The sequence below is a fragment of the Bos grunniens genome, chromosome 15 (assembly GCF_055505025.1).
Source record: "Bos grunniens cultivar Pamir isolate PY7600 chromosome 15, Bosgru_T2T1.0, whole genome shotgun sequence".
In the NCBI taxonomy this organism is placed as follows: Eukaryota; Metazoa; Chordata; class Mammalia; order Artiodactyla; family Bovidae; genus Bos; species Bos grunniens.
Window position 1 is genome coordinate 36,095,702 of NC_141179.1, and position 19,116 is coordinate 36,114,817.

The 19,116-nt window shown below is 45.0% G+C and overlaps 1 protein-coding gene across 13 annotated transcripts in view; it reads left to right on the forward strand.

The window, feature by feature from the left end:
* PLEKHA7 (pleckstrin homology domain containing A7) overlaps positions 1–19,116 on the forward strand; it is a 229,154-nt gene that overhangs the window by 88,391 nt on the left and 121,647 nt on the right. The window contains exon 1 of one of the 13 annotated variants that reach the window (XM_086339807.1): positions 15,633–15,801. The exons of the other annotated variants lie outside the window; for them this stretch is intronic. The gene's annotated coding sequence lies outside the window, so the exon portion shown is untranslated. Of the gene's footprint in view, positions 1–15,632; positions 15,802–19,116 lie in introns of those variants that run through there. 13 annotated transcript variants of the gene reach the window in all.

The following is a 19,116-nucleotide window of genomic DNA, read 5'->3' on the forward strand; positions in this document are numbered from 1 at the left end:
AGTGCAGGAGACAAAAGAGACGTGAGTTCAGTTCCCTAGGAAAGGGCATGGCAATCCACTCCAGTATTCTTGCTGGAGACTCCCCATGGACAGAGGAGCCTGGAGGGCTACTGCCCATAGCGTCGCAGAGTCGGACATGACTGAAGCAACTTCACACACAAGCACATAGGCTGTGAGTTGTATCAGGTTCTGTAAGAGAGGCTGTTGTTGTACCCCACATCCCTCCGTTGTTTTCTGTCCTCTTGCCTCAGTGGCTTGGCTTACTGGGTTCTTCCTGGCTCTGGTTTCCAGGGCTGGACTGTTCTGATGGCTGCCCAGGGACACAGAAGTCTCCATGTCACCCCAGCCTTCTGGGGAGGAAGTGAGTGAGGGAAGGTGTGGCTTCAGAGAGCCTGCTGATCCTGACACCCTGGGTTACTGGGGAGTCTGTGCCACCTGTCTTCCCACGGGGTTTGCCGTGTGTACACCCCTCCCCCAACACACTCGCTTTTAGAGTGGCACCTTCTCCAGCAGTATCCTGAGCTGCTGGGATCTGCTGGCCTGCTGGCACTTTGTGAGTTGAGGATTTGGAGATGGTCCTGATTAAGAACAATTTTTTTTTTTTTTTTTTTAAATTATGGGAAATCTGCCTCAGGCTGCCATCTAATGTCTGCTCACTTTGCAGCCTGCTGGTCACAGCTGAATATTCATTAATAATGGCTTGGCCACTGCCTGGGGAAGCTACTTAAGGTGATTCTGTAAAGAGTGGGTGTGTCTCTGGGGGCACCGAGAGCACAGGCCGTCATCAGGGATTGTGATCTTGTGGGGAAAGTGAGGCAATTGTTAGGCTGTGGGACTGTGGAGTGAACGGGGGTTGGGGGGATCAGGGTCACTGAGAGTGGTAGGGTCAAAGGATTGAGCAGGGATGGTTTGGAGATTCCCCCAGTGTGTCCTGATCCTGCTGTCTGTGCTGGGCACAGCGGGCTGGGCTGAGTGGGTTCAGCATCAGCTGAGGCCTCTGTCCTGGGACCTGACTGCCCCTGCCACCTGGGGAAAGGGTCCTCCTCTCTCTGGTGGCTCAGCTGGTAAAGAATCCTCCTGCAATGTGGGAAACCTGGGTTTAATCCCTGGGTTGGGAGGATCCCCTGGAGAAGGGAAAGGCTACCCCACTTCAGTATTCTGGCCTGGAGAATTCCATGGACTGTATAGTCCATGGGGTTGCAAACAGTCAGGGAATGAGTGACTTTCACTTTCACTTTCTCTATATACACCAGCTCCTGGACTTCTCCCTTCCCTTTTAACAGCAGTGCTGGGTTTAATGATGGCGGTTACTGTGTTCTTCAGCCCCAGCTCTGGCAGGGAGCTTCATCCTGGGATGGGCAGCTGGAGAAAGTACCCAGGCTAAGAGAGAGGTGCTTCTGAAGGTTTGTTCTGAATCACATAAGATCAAGAGGATAAACAGAATGGACACCCTGGCAGCATTTGCAGTCATGGTTTGTAAAATACAGAATTCCTCTGTACGTTTTATATTGTCTCTGTGAAGAGAAAAGAGGCTAGTTATTCTAGGCCTGTGCCCTGTGGGTCTCCAGGTGAGGGGAGAGAGAATGATGAGGAGTTAATTGAGGCAATCAGGTTGTGGCATTTTCCCTGCCGCCTTGGGTTCAAACTCAGCCTTTGCTATTTACTTGCTTCATGTTTGTGGGGCTGAATCTGTCTCAGTTTTTCTTCACCCCCTCCCTCAAGCAGGATAATTATGAGGATTATACACGATGTTTGCAAAGGATTGAACACAGTGCTTGTTCATTGGTAGCTTTAAAAAAAAAATTAATTAAAGATAACTAGAGGATCTTTCGGAGAAGGCAATGGCAACCCACTCCAGTACTCTTGCCTGGAAAATCCCATGGATGGAGGAGCCTGGTGGGCTGCAGTCCATGGGGTCGCTAAGAGTCGGACACGACTGAGCGACTTCACTTTCACTTTTCACTTTAATGCATCGGAGAAGGAAATGGCAACCCACTCCAGTGTTCTTGCCTGGAGAATCCCAGAGACGTGGGAGCCTGGTGGGCTGCCATCTATGGGGTCACATAGAGTCGGACACAACTGAAGCGACTTAGCAGCAGCAGCAGAGGATCTTTGGAGCAGTAGCTGAGAGAGTTTTTTTTTCATAGACGATAAGAACATTAGAACTGCCATTTTGTGCCCACCCCAGAGGCCAGACCTGGGCTCATAGCGGGTCAGGTATGAGAATTGTCCTGGAAAATTTCTTCTGATCTTCACATTAAGATTGTTTTCTAGTCTCAGATTTTCAGAGGCCTTGGATCTCCCATGAAATCCCTAACTGCAGGCACAGAGCATAGTTGAGCTGGGAAGGTAGCATCCCTCAAACTTTTGCTAATGCAGCTGTCTCTGGTCCAGCCTTGACTGTGGGTTGTTAGTGCTAAGAACCACCAGACACCTGGCACTTTTTAATCTGTGTAATTCTGGAGAAGTCCTTTTATCTTTTTGAGCCAGTGTTTTGTGAGAGTAATGAAACCTGCCTCACACAGTTCTTGTGGTCAAATGCAGTAGTATATGCAAACCTCACGCGGCACGCTGGTAATGACCGATAGCTTGTGTGTGTGCTCACTTGTCATTTAGTTGTGTCCAACTCTTTGCAACCCCAGGGACTGTAGCCTGCCGGGCTCCTCTGTCCATGGAATTACTAATGTACCAGACTTAGACTGTTCTTAGAACAGTCAATCCTCACAACAATTTATGGTGTGGTTAATTACTGCCCGGGCTTTCCTGGTGGCTCAGAGGGTAAAGCGTCTGCCTGCAATGCAGGAGACCTGGGTTCGATCCCTGGGTCAGGAAGATCCCCTGGAGAAGGCAATGGCAACCCATTCCAGTACTCTTGCCTGGAAAATCCCACGGACAGAGAATCCTGGTAGACTTACAGTCCATGGGATCGCAAAGAGTCGGACACGACAGAGCGACTTCATTTTCTTTCTTTCTTTTCTTTCTTTCTTAATTACTGCCTGCACCTTATTGATGAAAAAGTTGACTATTAGGAGTTAAAATTGTTTTCGTTGCGTGGCTGACCCTCTGCGGAAGACGTGCATCTGAAGATCTCTGCCTCCCAGAGTAGGAATAAACTGAAGTTTGTGCAGATCCGTCTGCATATCGTCTCAAGCTAGCTCTCGATATGTTTGTAAAATGACTAGAAGAAGTCCTTATTGGTCATTTTGGCTTTTCAGTGCTACTCTGTTGTCCACTCTGCCTTATGCCCACAGGCTCAATGGGGCTTACAGACTCAGTACCTTCTTGGCTGTTATGTTTAAGTGTCATTTGTATGGGACTGTAACCCTCTTGTGCTCACTCACTTAATGGTGCCTTTTAAGGAGGTTGTTGGTGGATCAAAGATAGTTGATATTAGGATAGAGGTGGAAGGTACATAAAAGGGATTGTACATGAGCTTGCCTCAGTGGTGGGCAACACTTAGAAACTGAGGATCAGTTGTACCTCCTTCTGACGTGAGTGTAATTCATGTAAATAAACTAAATGTTTAAGGATTTAAGAAAGAAGAAAGGTTGCTAGTTTGATTTGACTTTAGGCAGAAGAAATATTTGTTTGGTTTAGAGCCAACCACTAGGCTTAAAGTTTTCAAGGTCCTACCTTTCTAACGGTTCTGGTTAGCTGTTTTGCTTCCTTGCCTCTGCTCCACACCATCTGCCAACAGGCACTCAGGTCTGAAGTTTCAAATGTGTTAAGAAAAAAAAAAAAAAAAGGAGGGGGGAGAAAGAAACAAAACACCCTGTGAAAATAAGGACTCAGTGGCTGGTGGTATTTCAAACACGGGTGGTGCTCATTAAGAGGGAGTTATGATCACAGCCTCAAATTCATTCTGATTACTTTTGTAGCACATTTATAGGAGAAGAAAGAGGCTACAAGTTTGTGGGTCATTCTTTTTATGACAGGAATAACATTTATGGGGGGGTATGACACAAGGGAATAAAGGTCTGGCTAGGAATAAAGAGAGAAAAGCAACTGGCGGGCCTCGGCCATGCTCAGAAGATTCCAGAGCTCTTGTTAGCAGAGATTTTTCACAGTGCGGACCTCGGTGCCCCAGTTCCCACAGCAGCCTGGTGATGTCGTCAGGGTGGCATTGTTCCTGTCATTTTACTGGAAAATGGAGTGACTTGCCTGAGGTCAGGTACCCAGATATGTAATGCTGGAGACCGGACCCCGGGTCTCTGACTTTCTGTCTCAAAAGCAAGCAATCTCATTTATTCTTGTGACGATTTCGTGTTTCCAATTTGGACACATGATGCAAAACATAGACTATTATAAAGGAAGATCAAATCAGGGAATCATGGCCCAGGCACCAGAGACAACCATTGTGTACATTTTGGTGAATTTCTAAAGAGACTTTTGTTTTATGAAGAGGGAACGTTTGTTTTTGTCAGAGAAAAATTGCTAGTCATATGTCTCTGGGCATCTCCAGTTTCCTGTCTTGGAGCAGGCACTCCTTCTGTAAGCTTTGATTCCCTACACATTCAGCCCAGGTTCTTTATTTTATGTGACACATAGCACTAGGCACAGTGGGGGAGAGAAAGATGAGCAAAACATTGCTGCCTTTATAATTAAGCAGGAGAGACAGACGTGTACTCAACCAATTAGTCCAGGTATAACCATAATAGCAAACAGTGACTGCATCCGGCTCTGGCCTGCGTGCTTTAGACGAGGTATTCATACTTAATCCCCAGGCAACCTTGTGAAGGAGGTAGTAACCGTTTCACAGTTGTAGAAAGCCTATGAGGTTAAATGACCCGCCTAAAATGATAAAACTGACAACCATCCAAGTTGAGATTCAAATCTAGATTCAAACCCATTATAAGACCAAGTGCCCTCTCTTTTGAAAATCCCTTAAAAGAGAAGCACAAAGTCAGAGTCTTTTGAGATGAGGGAAGGTGTGGCATACACCCCTTTATCATTCTCTGTCATCCTTTTATTTCTTCTGGTATCTTTCAAGATGAATGATTCTAATTATTTTGAGTGATATTCATTACCTTTTTCAAAAGTTTCCTGCTTGGATTCTTTTGCTTATTGCGACCAGATCAGATCAGATCAGTCGCTCAGTCGTGTCCAACTCTTTGCGACCCCATGAATCGCAGCACGCCAGGCCTCCCTGTCCATCACCAACTCCCAGAGTTCACCCAGACTCACGTCCATTGAGTCAGTGATGCCATCCAGCCATCTCATCCTCTGTCGTCCCCTTCTCCTCTTGCCCCCAATCCCTCCCAGCATCAGAGTCTTTTCCAATGAGTCAACTCTTTGCATGAGGTGGCCAAAGTATTGGAGTTTCAGCTTTAGCATCAGTCCTTCCAAAGAAATCCCAGGGCTGATCTCCTTTAGAATGGACTGGTTGGATCTCCTTGCAGTCCAAGGGACTCTCAAGAGTCTTCTCCAACACCACACTTCAAAAGCATCAATTCTTCGGTGCTCAGCCTTCTTCACAGTCCAACTCTCACATCCATACATGACCACAGGAAAAACCATAGCCTTTACTAGACGGACCTTTGTTGGCAAAGTAATGGCTCTGCTTTTGAATGTGCTATCTAGGTTGGTCATAACCTTCCTTCCAAGGAGTAAGCGTCTTTTAATTTCATGGCTGCAGTCACCATCTGCAGTGATTTTGGAGCCCAGAAAAATAAAGTCTGACACTGTTTCCACTGTTTCCCCTGTTTCCCCATCTATTTCCCATGAAGTGATGGGACAGGATGCCATGATCTTCGTTTTCTGAATGTTGAGCTTTAAGCCAACATTTTCACTCTCCACTTTCACTTTCATCAAGAGGCTTTTTAGTTCCTCTTCACTCTCTGCCATAAGGGTGGTGTCATCTGCATATCTGAGGTTATTGATATTTCTCCAACCCCACGTCCAAGGAGCCATGGCTGCATGGGCGCAGGAGGGCCTAGAGGAGCTATCCCACGGTATTGGGACCACTTGATAATAAATCTCATAATCTCAGAATGGGAAAAAAATAGCAAAGTTGTCCAGACAATTCTCTTTATTTTGTCATTTTGGGGAAACTGAATGTCAGAGAAGGGGCCTGACATGTGCATACCTAATAGTTGTTGGTTGAGTTAGGACTGGAAATCAGGTTTTTTCACCAAAGTTTTCCTAAATGTAACAGGATATGGGCTAAAACCAGGGTGAATATTTTAAATTTTAATAGTTTTATACATGGGTATAGGATTTTTTTCAAGTGAAATATGGCTAGAATATTAAACTCATCATTTGGCAGCTACTGTTGCTTAGGATGTGTCTAAAGTCTGCACTGTCTATTTAAAGAAAAAAGTGGAAGTACAGGTTGGACAGGGAGGAGGCAGAATAGTAGAGGTGGTGCGTGAGCCATGTGTGGATAACATTTGGGACCCAGTGCAGATACACCAAGCTGTATTCTCTGAGATTTGCTTGCCCTACCTACTTGGTTCTTTGAGGAGCAAAAAGAAGTGGGGCAGCGCCTTGTGGAAACATATTACTTGCTAGACATTTACCTGAGGGTCAGTATTAATGGGTTCACCATATGTATATTGTATATTGAGAAAGCTCAGAGAGGTTGATTAACAAGTCCGTGGTCACACAGGGCAGTTGGAGAGTGAGAGTTCAGACCCAGCTGGGGCTCCTTCCCTTGGCCCTGCTTGCTACCGGCCACATTCCACAAGGTGGGCGCGCCCTACACTCAGTCTGAGCTGGTTATCCAAGATTCTGACACCATCTTCTTCAGGTACCAGGCTCAAGTGGAAATGATTGTGATTGGGTTGCTAGGTTGCTGCTGTAGCCTGCTAATTTAAAGCTTGATTTTGATAGAATTTCAAAGAATGTGCTGTATTTTTAATATGTGGTATTTATCAACTCTGACTCATGCTGGTAAGTGATAAAATCCTTATCCTGCTGCCTTTTGGCTTCTGTACACATTGTGATGACGCCGTGTGGATTGTGAGCTCCAGGAAGACATAGGCTGTGCCTGTCAGTCTATCTAAAGGGCAATTATGAAATGATCTTTGTGGCTGATTCATTTATCCATATTTTCAGAATTCAGAGAATCAGCCAGTAGATTTTTACCTAGGGTGGGCTGCTACCACCATAGCTGTTGAAACTCAGAGTTGCAGGTTACGGAGAGAAGGCCTCCTTTGGGAGATTTTGGCTAGAGCAGGGGCTCCAGGCTTTGTGTTTTTCCCAGTTGAGAACCTTCTAAACCTTCAGTTTAGGATCAGGGAGCAGGATTTGTTGTAGGCAGCAGTCAGTCATTGCCATTTGCTGTGCAGTAAAAGCTGTGATCATGAGCTAGGTGAGTGATTGTTCCCTCCTCAAAAGGTGTCCATGTTCCGATGCCCAGAACCGATCAGTGGTACCTTTTGTGGTAAAAAGGATTTTGCAGGTGTGAGTGAGTGAGGATTGAGAAAGTTATGTTGGATTATCTGGGTGATTATCTGGGCTTCCCAGGTGGTGCTAGTGGTAAAGAACCCACCTCCCAATGCAGGAGACATAAGAGATGCAGGTTTGATCCCTGGGTCAGGAAGGTCCCCTTGGAGGAGAGTGTGGCAACCCACTCCCGTATTCTTGCCTGGAGGATCCCTTGGACAGAGGAGCCTGGCAGGCTACAGTCCAAAGGGTCATAAAGAGTCGGACACGACGGAAGCAACTTAGTACACACATCTGGATGAGCCCAGTGTAATCAGACAGGCCCTTAAGGGAGAGTCTGAGTGAAAAGAAGAAACTGTGATTATAGTGGAGGATGGAGTTACGCGGGCCTATGGGGAAGAAGTGTAGAAGCTGAAAAAAGCAAGGGATGGATTCTCCAGAAGGAATGCAACTCTGTTGACACTTTGACTTTACCCCACTGAAACTGACTTCGGACCTTCCCACCTGTTAGATGGTTAAGTGTGTGTGGTCTTAAGCCGCTAAATTTGTGGTAATTTGTTATATCACAAATATAGTACAGATCAATACAGATGAGTACTGAAGATCAAACAATGAACCTAGCACAGTCCCTGCTGCCTTCAGTGGCTCTCAGTCCAGTGGGGGACACAGGCGAGTACAGAGCCAATTGTGGTGATAGCAGTGAGTATCTTTATAGGGCTGTGAGTTCAGGAATCTGTGGGAGATAAGAGAATTCAGCCTGGGAGAAGACTGCTTGGGTGAGCTGGCCTCAGAGGTGCTGCTGAAGGAGAGTTGGCATTATGGGATGAAGGAGGCCAGGGGAGAGCTTTTATGGAGAAAGAAGAGCACATTCAAGGTCATCTCAATAGGGTCTAAAAACTGGGTGGAGGCTACTGGCCAGGGCTTGCAAGGCGGAAAGCTGGTTTAAGTTGGTGCAGATCTTCATGGCACTGTTTTCAGACTAAAGCCTTGCACAGTGGGAGCTCAGATGGAAAGGTATTACTTTTGCCTTCAGGGTTGTGTGATGACGGACCTGACACCATCTCGGGCACCTGCTAGGTCTTTGGCATGGATTTTCCCATTTAATCCGGGCAACAATTGTGAGAGGTAGGGACTGTTATTTCCTTCATATTATGATTGAGGAAAATTGAGATTAAGTAATGAGCCCAGAACTACATAGCTTGTAAGTAGTGGGCCTGAGATTTGAATCCAAACCTTCAGGTTTTGGAGCCCTCATGCTTAGTGTTCTCCTCTGTGGAAGAAAGATCACTGGGCCAGCAATCAGAGCACCTGAGTTCTAGTGCTAGCCATGCTTCTTCATCCTCAGTATTCCCATCTGTAAAAGGGTATAGGAGGTCCGCCTCCCTCACAGAGGTTGTGAACCTAAAGGAGATCCTGGAGGAATGTGTTTTCGCTGCAAACCTCTCTCCTCTCATCAGTCTCTGACACCTCCAGAAAGGTCCTTGTTTGTTAGTGAGCCCCATCTTGCAGTGCTGATCATCCTAAAGGGTCATGAGGCAGGTTGGGGAATTTCGCCACAGCAGATCATTGACATGTCCACATGGGGCTAGAGTGTTTGCATCTGTGGGTGGTGGTAGAGATAGAAAGTGGGCAAGAGACGGGGAGTGGCCTGTCTCAGAGTACCGAGAGGGAATGTAAGTCTGGAAGGAAGAAGTGTAGTCTGCATTGTGTTCCTGCAAAGATACTAATGCTAGAGGTGACTGAGGGGGAACTTTCCTGACTTGGAAGTGGGGTGAGGAGCATGCAGTGATTTGAGGCAAGTTGACGTGAGTTCTGGAGCCTCAGTCTCTTCATGCGTAAAATAGGACTAATGATTCCAACTTTGCAAAGTATGTGAAAGCCTCCTGCCCAGTTCTTAGCATATAGCAAACATTTCAGTGAATAGGGACCGTCTCTAAAGCTGGCAGTTCGAGACTTCTCAGGGTTAATCCAATACATTCCAGTTCTTTGCAGGATTCCACCTTTCTCCCTTGCCTTTCAGGCTCACTTAGGCACGTTGTAATTGGATGTGAAGGGAGGTCTGGCCACGGAATGAGAGACCCGTGACTCTTTGGGAAAGGCCCTGTGCTTCCCAGAGGGAAATGGTGACGAGTGGTTTTCAGGTAGCTGCAGTGGGTCTGCTGAGCCATTTTGGAAGCGAGAATGTGGTCATCGTGCCAAGTACAAGATTGAGTGTCACTGTTTTGCTTTCTGGGAATAATGGCCGTGCTGATGAAGTAGATTTATGGTGCTGAGGTTATGTTAAAGAATGAAGGAATGAACTTTTTTTTTTTAATGTCTGCATTTTTTAATGAAGGTCGTGGTTATTTTAGAATATTTGGAAAATATTAAAAAAAAATAAAGACATTCACTTCCACATCCAGAGATGATCACTGCTAACATTTTAGTGTATTTCCCTCCATTCTATTTGAAGTATACATAAACTTTTTGTAGAAAATACTGAGCTTAATATTCTTTATTCACCTAACAATATATCATGTGCATTTCCCCGATTATTACATAGTCCTCAGAAGCACCTTTATTTGCTACATAATAGTCTGTTTGGTACAGGTACCGTCATTTTCTTTATCATTCCCCATTTAGTAGTTGGGCATTTAGATTGTGACTACTGAAATATTTGAATACTGAAAATACTGAAAATATGTATTTTCCCCTAAAATATGTAAAACATTTGGCTAGGTTTTTTTTTTTTTTTTTTTTTAACTGCCTTTTTCGATTCCTAGGACTAGAATTCCTAGACCAAAGAATAAGTACTTTTAAAAGTACATACTGATGGGGATTATCAGACTAGTTCTGTATACATTGTATTTAAAGCAAAAGCATTATGACATGTTAGGCTGTTGTGGGCCAGCTGGGTAAGGTTCCTGCTTCTGACCATTGTGCACAGGAGGCTGCCTCCTCTCTGCTTGCTCCGCTTCCTGGCAGACAGTACAATCAGCCCCTTGTGCCTCCCCAGTGAAATTTAAGTAATGGGTCAGCTTTGCCAGTGCTTCCCTCCCTGTCAGGAAGTTCATCTGTGAATCTAACCTAAATCTTGCCTGCTGCATTTTAAATCCTCCCCCACTGCCGGGTCCCCTCAGTGGACTGGAGCAGAGAGGAGCAGAGCTGTGCTCCTTCTGCAGGCAGCACACTTGCCTCTCTCCCGGCCTGACCACCGCGGCTCCAGCCACCAGCCTTATGTTACCCTGGAGGAAACTTGAGGGTCTCTGGCTACTGCTGTCACAACTAGGAGGGCGATCCTTGCATCGAGTTGCTGCCGATAACGCCAGGTAGGGTTTCTAAACCTGAGAGTGCCCACGGCACGGATGCCAGTATCCCAGTCTCTCCTGTGCCCGCTGCAGAACTCGTGGGGGTTAATTAGCATTCAGAGTGGTGCTCTCCTATTGACACTGCGGGTCTATCAGATTCATTCTCTGGGAAAGAAAGAAATGTGGCTGGAGCAGGGATTAATTGTGTTTCAGTCCCAAGTGCACTGGCCAAGTGGTGACTGTGCAGTGAAGGAGGATGGCCAGGCAGGGAGGGGCATTTGAGTGCATTTTGGTGATGGCAGAGCCCACTGTCAGTGTGAAAAGGATAGGGTCCCACCCTGGGCCTCCCACCTTTGGCATCAAGTAGCTGCTGTGCCCTCTGCCTGAAGAGCCTTGGCTACCTTTCTTAGCCAGAGTCCTTTGTTGAGAGCTGACAGCTTTATTATGGGGCGGTAGTTGTTAATTTGGAAGGGAAATGAATATAGCTGCAACTCCATGGGCAGAAGGAGGCCCCTTGTGTCCGTCACTGAGGCGATTTAGAGCTGACTGGCAGCAGGCCAGCAGAGTGGACTGAGTCCTGCGGGAGACAGACTGGGGATTGAGTCCTGCAGCCCCTGTGCAGGTGTCTGTGCACGGCTGGAGCCTGAGGGGTCCCTGGGGCCTGGCCCAGGCTGGCTGACCCCCTCCAGCTCCTGGCTGTCCCCTGCATGTCAGCACCAGGAGATCCTGCCTTAGTATGCACAGCTTGATTTTCCAGCTTTACCTCCCCGGAAGGTCTGCAGTCTTAAGACGAGGTGCTTTGTTTCGTGTTTGCTGTTCCTTCCTTCAGTGCCCGGTACATCGCTCGTGCTTTATTGAAACAAGCATTCATGAAGCAAAACCCAGCGGTTTTATGCACTCAGTAAAGAAGCCAGTTCTCCAGTTTCATCCCCCATTTGAAAATTCCATGTCAGATGGTTTTTCTTCTTTTGAAGAGGGTAGCTTTGTTTTCTTTCCTGCCTCACCTTACTGTGTTCCCATGCTCACTTTGTGGTTAGTGTCACTGGCACTGTGACCTTGACAAGCTGGAGCCCAGCGTCCCCACTGTGAGGCCTTAGCCTGGTGAATGCTGTCCCTGGCTGCCTCAGAGAGCTTTTTAGAAATACTGATGCCTGGGACCCAACACCAGAGCTTCTGGTTTATTTAGTCTCGGCTGGGGCCCTGGCACCGCCACATTCCACAGGTGGTTCTGGTGTTCAGTAATTTTCCCAGAATAAGGAGTGAGACGAGCATCCCTGCTGTCCTGCCAGCAGTTTCCCTTTCTGGGAGGATCTGTGTTAGAAGCCTGTGATATCTGCCGCTGACATCCTCCATGGAAGCAGAAAGGACGACAGGAGAAATGAGAGGATTGGGTCAGCCCGTTTGTGGGTGGTGCTGGCTTGATGGGAGCCCCTGGGGATGTACCTGGCATCCCTTTCTGCTACCCAGGTGTGCTCTGGCTGTCACTCTGCCTGGTATACCACAGGGGACCTGGGCAGGGTGAGGACATTTTAGTTAAGGTGAAAGTTAAAAAGGAACAAACAGGCAGTGAGCCTGCTTATGGTTCATTAACGAGTGCCTGGATTCACTTTTTTCTCAAATATTTGGAGCATGGATCACAGGAGGGGCGGATGGGGAACAGAGCTGAAAGAATAGCAGAGGGTGGTGTTCAGTTTCAGGTTTGAGGACAAACAGGTCAAAGCAGTGGTGCCTGTGCTGAACGGTCAACGCTTCGTGGCTCTTGGTTACTTGTTGTAGGCTAGGACCTCTGAGGTGTCACTTCTGCAGATTTCCTTTTGAATGTTCTAGACACCTCTTCCCAGAGGAGATATTAGGAAACTGAATTCTTACCATGAGTGAACAAACCCCTTCGTTAAATGTGTTTGGGTTCACCTGTGGGTTCCTTTACATGACTCGAGGATGATTATGTTCCTGTTGACGTGGGCGTTTGACTTGATGTCCTCTGTTCTATACCTTCCCTTACCCTCTTTAGGGTGTTTGTGGTTGGGGCTTTGTCCCATGAGCATCCTCTCAGATTGAGGGGCTGCTTTTTAGGGTTCCTCTGCTCCTTGGCTTCTGTCTCATGGTTTGGGCACCTCCAGGCCCTCTCAGCCTTAGAGAAGTTGGAGCGCCCTTAAGAGAGCTCCCTGTAGTTTTACCAGAGGTGAGGTGGCCTCTTGATTAACCCCTGGGGTGCTGACGACACTGTTCCCCAAACTCACAAATCCTGCTTAGAAAAAGCTACACACTTTTTATTTATTTTTAGTTTTCTCATGCTATTCAAACTGCAGTTTTGCTGGCCTTCTGTAACAGATTCCCCTGGGGTGCCTGTTAAAAATACAGGATCTCTGGGACTGGAACTTAGGAATTATCAGTTTAGCCAGAATCCCAGGCCATTATCAGGTACAGAAATGTTTGACAGTCACTTTTTTAAGTCACCCTCTTTGTTTTAATACAACCCAGAGTGGTTAAGTGATTTGCCCAGAATCACGCATTGAATTCATGCTGGAGCCAAGCCTGGAATAACCTAAGCCAAGTCTAGAATGTTCATATCACCTCATAATTGTGTAGAGCTTTGTTCTGTTTTGAACCAGATTACTTTTTTTGCTGTGGGGAGCTGTCCTATTCATTGTAGGATGTTTAGCAACATTTCTTGCTTCTATCCTCTGGATTCCAGTAGTATCCCCCCATTGTGACAATCAAAAATATCTCCAAGCATTATCAAATGTCCTTGGGGGACAAAATCACCCCAGCTGAGAACCACAGCTTTAGCCGCAAAAGCGGTATGTCAGGGATGTTCTCTAATATCATCCTACGACATTTATTTTTATATCTAGGAATTCACTTAAAATTTGCATAGCTGGCTTCTACCCAACTTGGCTCCTGTGCTGGATTACACACGTTAACGAAGTCATGATGAATTTACGCTCTCTCCTCCTCTGTTTTGGCCTGCAGAGGAAAGGCATAAATAAACTTGGAAGGACCACTGAATTTGGATTCTAGTCCATGGTTTGCCTGCCAGCCCTCCATTTCCTAGCTGTGGGATCTTGGGCACGTCTCTTGCTTTCTTGAGCCCCTTTCCTCATCTGATTATGATAGAAATGAATGTTTGTTTTGAATGAAAATTAAGTGACACCTTGAATGTGGAAATGTTTATAAAACATTCGTATATTAAGTGGTGATGATAAGATTCAGGTCTAATTACCAGCACTTGAGGTCTTCACAAATTCAAAAGTGCAGAACTCAGCACAGCAATTCTAGACTTGTATTTGGCCAAGTATATCACCCTTGTCGTCTTTCTGCCCATAAAGTTAATCTTCCCCTCTCTCACTTTAAATTTCATCTCCTCCTTCTTAGTGGCCATAGCAATACCTCTGGGGTCATTGTCTCTGCAAGATTGGTTGTTTATTACCTATGACTAGCAAGAGTCAGGTTCTTTTTATGATGAGGTTTCAGAAGGGCTGTCAAATATTTTATGAAAATAAAAACCAGTGCCACCTTCCCTTCCCTCTTTGCCAGCACGCAGAGAAGTACGTGATAATTGGTGCTCGAGGCCTAAATGTGGGCATTGAAGCCAGCATCAATCTGTAAAGAGTTGCATGCAAATGGACTTGGAGATTAAAGGTCTGCACGCTGTTTGGCACAGCAAAGCTCAGCTAGTCCAGCACTTTATTTTGCAGACAAGGAAACTGAGCCCAGAGAGGGAACTTGTCTGAGGTTTCACAGGCGCAGAGTAAGATTATGGCCTGGGCTTTCCAGGTGCTGGCGAGTCTCCTGACACATGTTCATGCGTGTCCAGGCTGCTGATAGGGTGGTGTGAGGGGAGCCGGCCCCACTCGGTATCCAGGGTGCTGTGGCTGCCCGCTATTTAACGTCAGGTATTGCTTAATAGGTCTGAGATCATCTGTCTTTGCTCAGTTTTTTTATGGATGGAACTTTCCCAGAATTCACACAGTACATGGAATGATTTCCACTGATTTCTTACAGCAGGATATCCTGAGGCAGAAAGGTACCAGTTTCATTAAAAGCATGGGAAAGGAAAAAGACTGAGAAACTGGAGCTCCTCTTGTTTCTTCAGTCACTTCCAACACCATTTAAAGTGGTTATACATTGTCTCCCACTATGATCTGCTTCTGTATCATCATCACCGCTGATACTAATTGTTAGTATTACTAATACTTACTGCCCTTTATTAAGTGTCTGCTGTATGCCAGTGCATGTTTACCGTGCCGGTGTGTTTACCATGCACATCTCCATCGATCCACCCACAAACTCTACTGAGATACTGTACTTGTCTGTGTCATAAAGGGGAAACAGGATAAGAAACTTAGCTCAAGCTCACAGAGTGGGAGGGTGAGCTGAGATTCAAACCCTTCCAGTTGATGAAACCAGAATAGGCTTTTTCCTGATCTGCCCCTGGCTCCCTTGGGGGCAGTTACTGTGAACCCCACCAGCCCACTCCTCTCCAGCCAAAGTGGATGCTTAAGGACCTGCTGTTTGTTAGATGGCCAGTTTGAACCTCTGGAACTGTCCTTACTGGGCAGCTCTCAGCTCACTAGGCCACCGCCTGCCCTCAAACATTCCCTCCCTCTCAGGCTGTGCCGAGAGACCGAGAGACTGAAAGAGAAGAGCTGTCCCTGACTCAGGACCTCAGAGGCCAGCTGGCTAGGGAGGCACAGCCTTGGAGACCAAGGCCCAGATTTTGGTTGATGGATCTCTTAACCCTCTGGAGCCTCATCTCTCCCAGTTATAAAGCAGAGGCAATTCTTGTTTCACTTTTTTTTGTTTTTGGAGAGTGTGAGATGAAGTACTTCATATTAAAGATGTTTATAAACTCTGGATTTATGTGGGATTGTGAGACTAATGATTAGTCAGTGCCTAGTGCGTCACCATCACAATGCCTGAGGAGGACAGAGTGGGAGCCTGGGGGAGAATGTTCAAGGGAGTGAGAGGTAGGCACACTTTGGGCAAGAAGATGCAAACTGCTCTTCCTTTTCCACTCGTTTCAAAGGTCGTCTCACCCAGCCTTCCACCTCCATGCAGTCACCTTGTGTGGTGGTTTTTCTGCTTCCTTACCTGCTCTGGAGGAAGTAGTCACAGGCATTGATGGGTGAGTAGGGGTTTCTGCAGGTCCTCCCCACTGATACTCACCAGAGGGCCCCATCCTGCTCTTCCCTGGGGCAAAGAAGGCTGCTTAGGGGAACTTGGATTGTTTAAAGGGAAATTGCTAATAGATACTTTGGATTATGGTGACTTGAGGAGTGCAGAGAATTAAAAAAATTTTTTTTCTTCATGAAGGTAGTATAAATATTTTACATCAAAAATCGGATAATAAAGAAGAAAGAGCACCCATATTCATTCATCATAATGTTTCTTTGGGATTTGGGGGGAAGGTTGGGGATAATAATTTTCATTTATTTTAATAGATATACATAATGGCACACTTTTGACAGGGTACGAAGAGTGAAAAATAAGTCTTTTTATAGAACATGTTTTTAGTCATTTCTTACGTATGATTTTGACCCTTTCAGTTAACATTAGTTGATCTTCATTTGTATAAACAATGTCTTATTGTTTCCCATTTTAAAAGTTTTGCAGGCAGTATATGTAAAAATATACTTTAAATTTTTATTCTTACATAAAGTGGACAGCAAAATACCAAATTGGTAACAGTGGTGACATGTTATAGCTAACTTTCATTTTTATTTATTTTTAAAAATTTTTTAAAATTTATTTTATTAAAGAATAGTTGGGAATTCCCTGGCAGTCCTGTGATTAGAACTCTATGCTGTCATTGCAGAGGGCCTAGGTTCAATCCCTGGTTGGGGAACTAAAAATCCCACAAACTGCCCATGGTGCGGCCAGAAAAAAATGAAGTATGTATAGTTGATGTAATTGCTATGTTAATTTCTACTTCCCAGCAAAGTGATTCACACACACACATTTTTTTTTCATATTCTTTTCTATTATGGTTTATCATAGGATGTTAAATATAGTTCCCTGTGGTATACGGTAGGACCTTGTTGTTTATTCATTCTATATGTAAAAGTTTGTATCCGATAATCCCCAAATCTCAGTCCATCTGTCCCCCCGGCAACCACAAGCCTGCTCTCTATGTCTGTGAGTTCATTTCTGTTTCACAGATAAGCTCATTTGTGTCACATTTTAAATTCTGTGGATAAGTGGTATCATATGGTGTTTGTCTTTCCCTGTCTGATTTACTGCACTTATTCTCTAAGTCTGTGCATGTTGTTGCAGATGGCATTGTTTCATTCCTTTGTATAGCTGAGTAATACTCTGTTTTCTGTATATACCACATCTTCTTTATCCATCTGTCAATGGACATTTAGATTGTTTCTGTGTCTTTAGAGGCTATTGTGAATACTGCTGCTGTAAACATTGGAGTGCATATATCTTTTTTGAATTACAGTTTTGTCTGGATATATTTATTTTTATTTTTTATGCTTTTATTTCTAAATTTTCTGCAATGAGCAGAAATATTCGGAGAAGTATACAAGGAGATATTGTCCATAATCTTAGAGTTAACACTTTGGTCTATTTTTATTGAGTATTTATCCTTTGCATTTTATAAACATAGTTGAAATTATCTTTTATATCAGGAGTGGGTTTTGCTTGGTTTTCATTTAACATAGCATTTATTAAGCTTGATTCTTCATAAACTTTGTTTTTAATGACTGTAGAATAGTCTACCAAGTAGAAACACTATTTTAATCATTCCCTTATGATTGGACAGTTAGGTAACTTTCAGTTTTTACTGTTAAAATAATACCACGATGAACAACTTAGTGAACACAGCCCTTAGAAGTGTCAACCCTGAAAAAATCAGTCCAGAGTTTAGAGAAACTGTCTTCCCAATGGATAGGTATGCAGCAGGCACTCAGCAGTTGCTTGTGCTTAGTGAATGAGGGCACTGGAGTAAAGGAGTATTCTATAAATGATTTCAATAAATGATAACATGAAAGAACAAAGAATGTTTTACAGCAGTGAAGGCCTGTCGAGAGGGACCTCAGGATGAACTGCAAAATCTAAGCCTGTCATACCCTGATAGCTACCAAGTTTTTGAGAGGGTTCTGCAATTTCGGTGATGAAGGTATTGGGGGAAAATAATGATTTGCAAAAGCTTTTGTGCCACGTGGACAGATCAAGTGACGCTGATGCTTTTCCAGTCCCTGGAGGAAGGGAACATGGCAAGAAGGATGAAAACCTGAAGGTGGTTTCTTGTCTGACCCCGTGCCGCCCAAATGGCCGCTGAAACCAGTCAATTTGTGGAAGGCTGTGACGATTTTCTTTACTTGAGTCTCTCTTTCAGAATTGGATAGGAGAATAGAATGTCTCTAAAAAGTGTCTCTCTTTATTTGTGCCTGGAGCACTCTGTAATTTGGGCCTTATCAGAACAGACTGTCTGTTTTGAATTTGGAACCATTTACTCCCCTTTTCTTTACACTGTGAGCTATTTATATGCCAAAAAGCACAAGTGGAAGCCTTTTCACCTTCTCACTCATGACTTCAAGAAAGAAATAAAGGAAAGCAGCATTCTCTAGACTCTCTAATCCCTGAGCGTTGGCAACAAAGAAATGAAAAATACTCAAATGTGGACGTCTGTGTGGTGGCGATGGGCAGTGAGAAGCTCAGCTGCTGGGTCCTATGGTGCTATTTCTTGGCCTTTCTGAGGATCCTCTGGGGAAGGGAGTCCTCATTCACTTGGCAGAGCATACATCCCATACATGTTCTGTTTGTCCATTTATTAATTCCATTCATTCCTTCACTCATTAATTCTATTTGGTTCACTTTAGTTATTGATCACCTAATGTTGTATGTCATGCAGTTTCAAAGCCTTAGTGACACAGCTGTGACTAAGACTTCCTGTTTTATTCAAGGTTCAGTGGCAGTAATGAGAAACCAGCTATTCTAAACAGACATGGATTGAATACAGTGGATTAGGTGCTTACATCACTGTTGGGAAGGTGGAGGAGGGAGATCTAAGCTGACATGTGGCAGTGACTCCTAAAACAAGACTCTGAAGACAGTTCATTAGTGACTTTTCTTTTTCCTTTTACTCCCTCTTTTGAACTCTTATCCCCTGCCCCCAGTTTATCTGTCACAGCTTTTAGATTTTCCTTTCTGGGATTAATGGATTATAAAGTGTTAATGATTGAATGTGTTGTTAATAATAGTAGCTGTCACTTGAGAGTCCCTTGGACAGCAAGGAGATCAAACTGGTCAATCCTAAAGGAAATCAACCCTGAATATCCACTGTAAGGACTGATTCTGAAGCTGAAGCTCCAATACTTTGGCCATCTGATGCAAAGAGCCTACTCATTAGAAAAATCCTTAGTGCTAGGAAAGATTAAGGGCAGGAGGAGAAGGGAGGGTGAGATGATTGGATGACATCACCAACTCAATA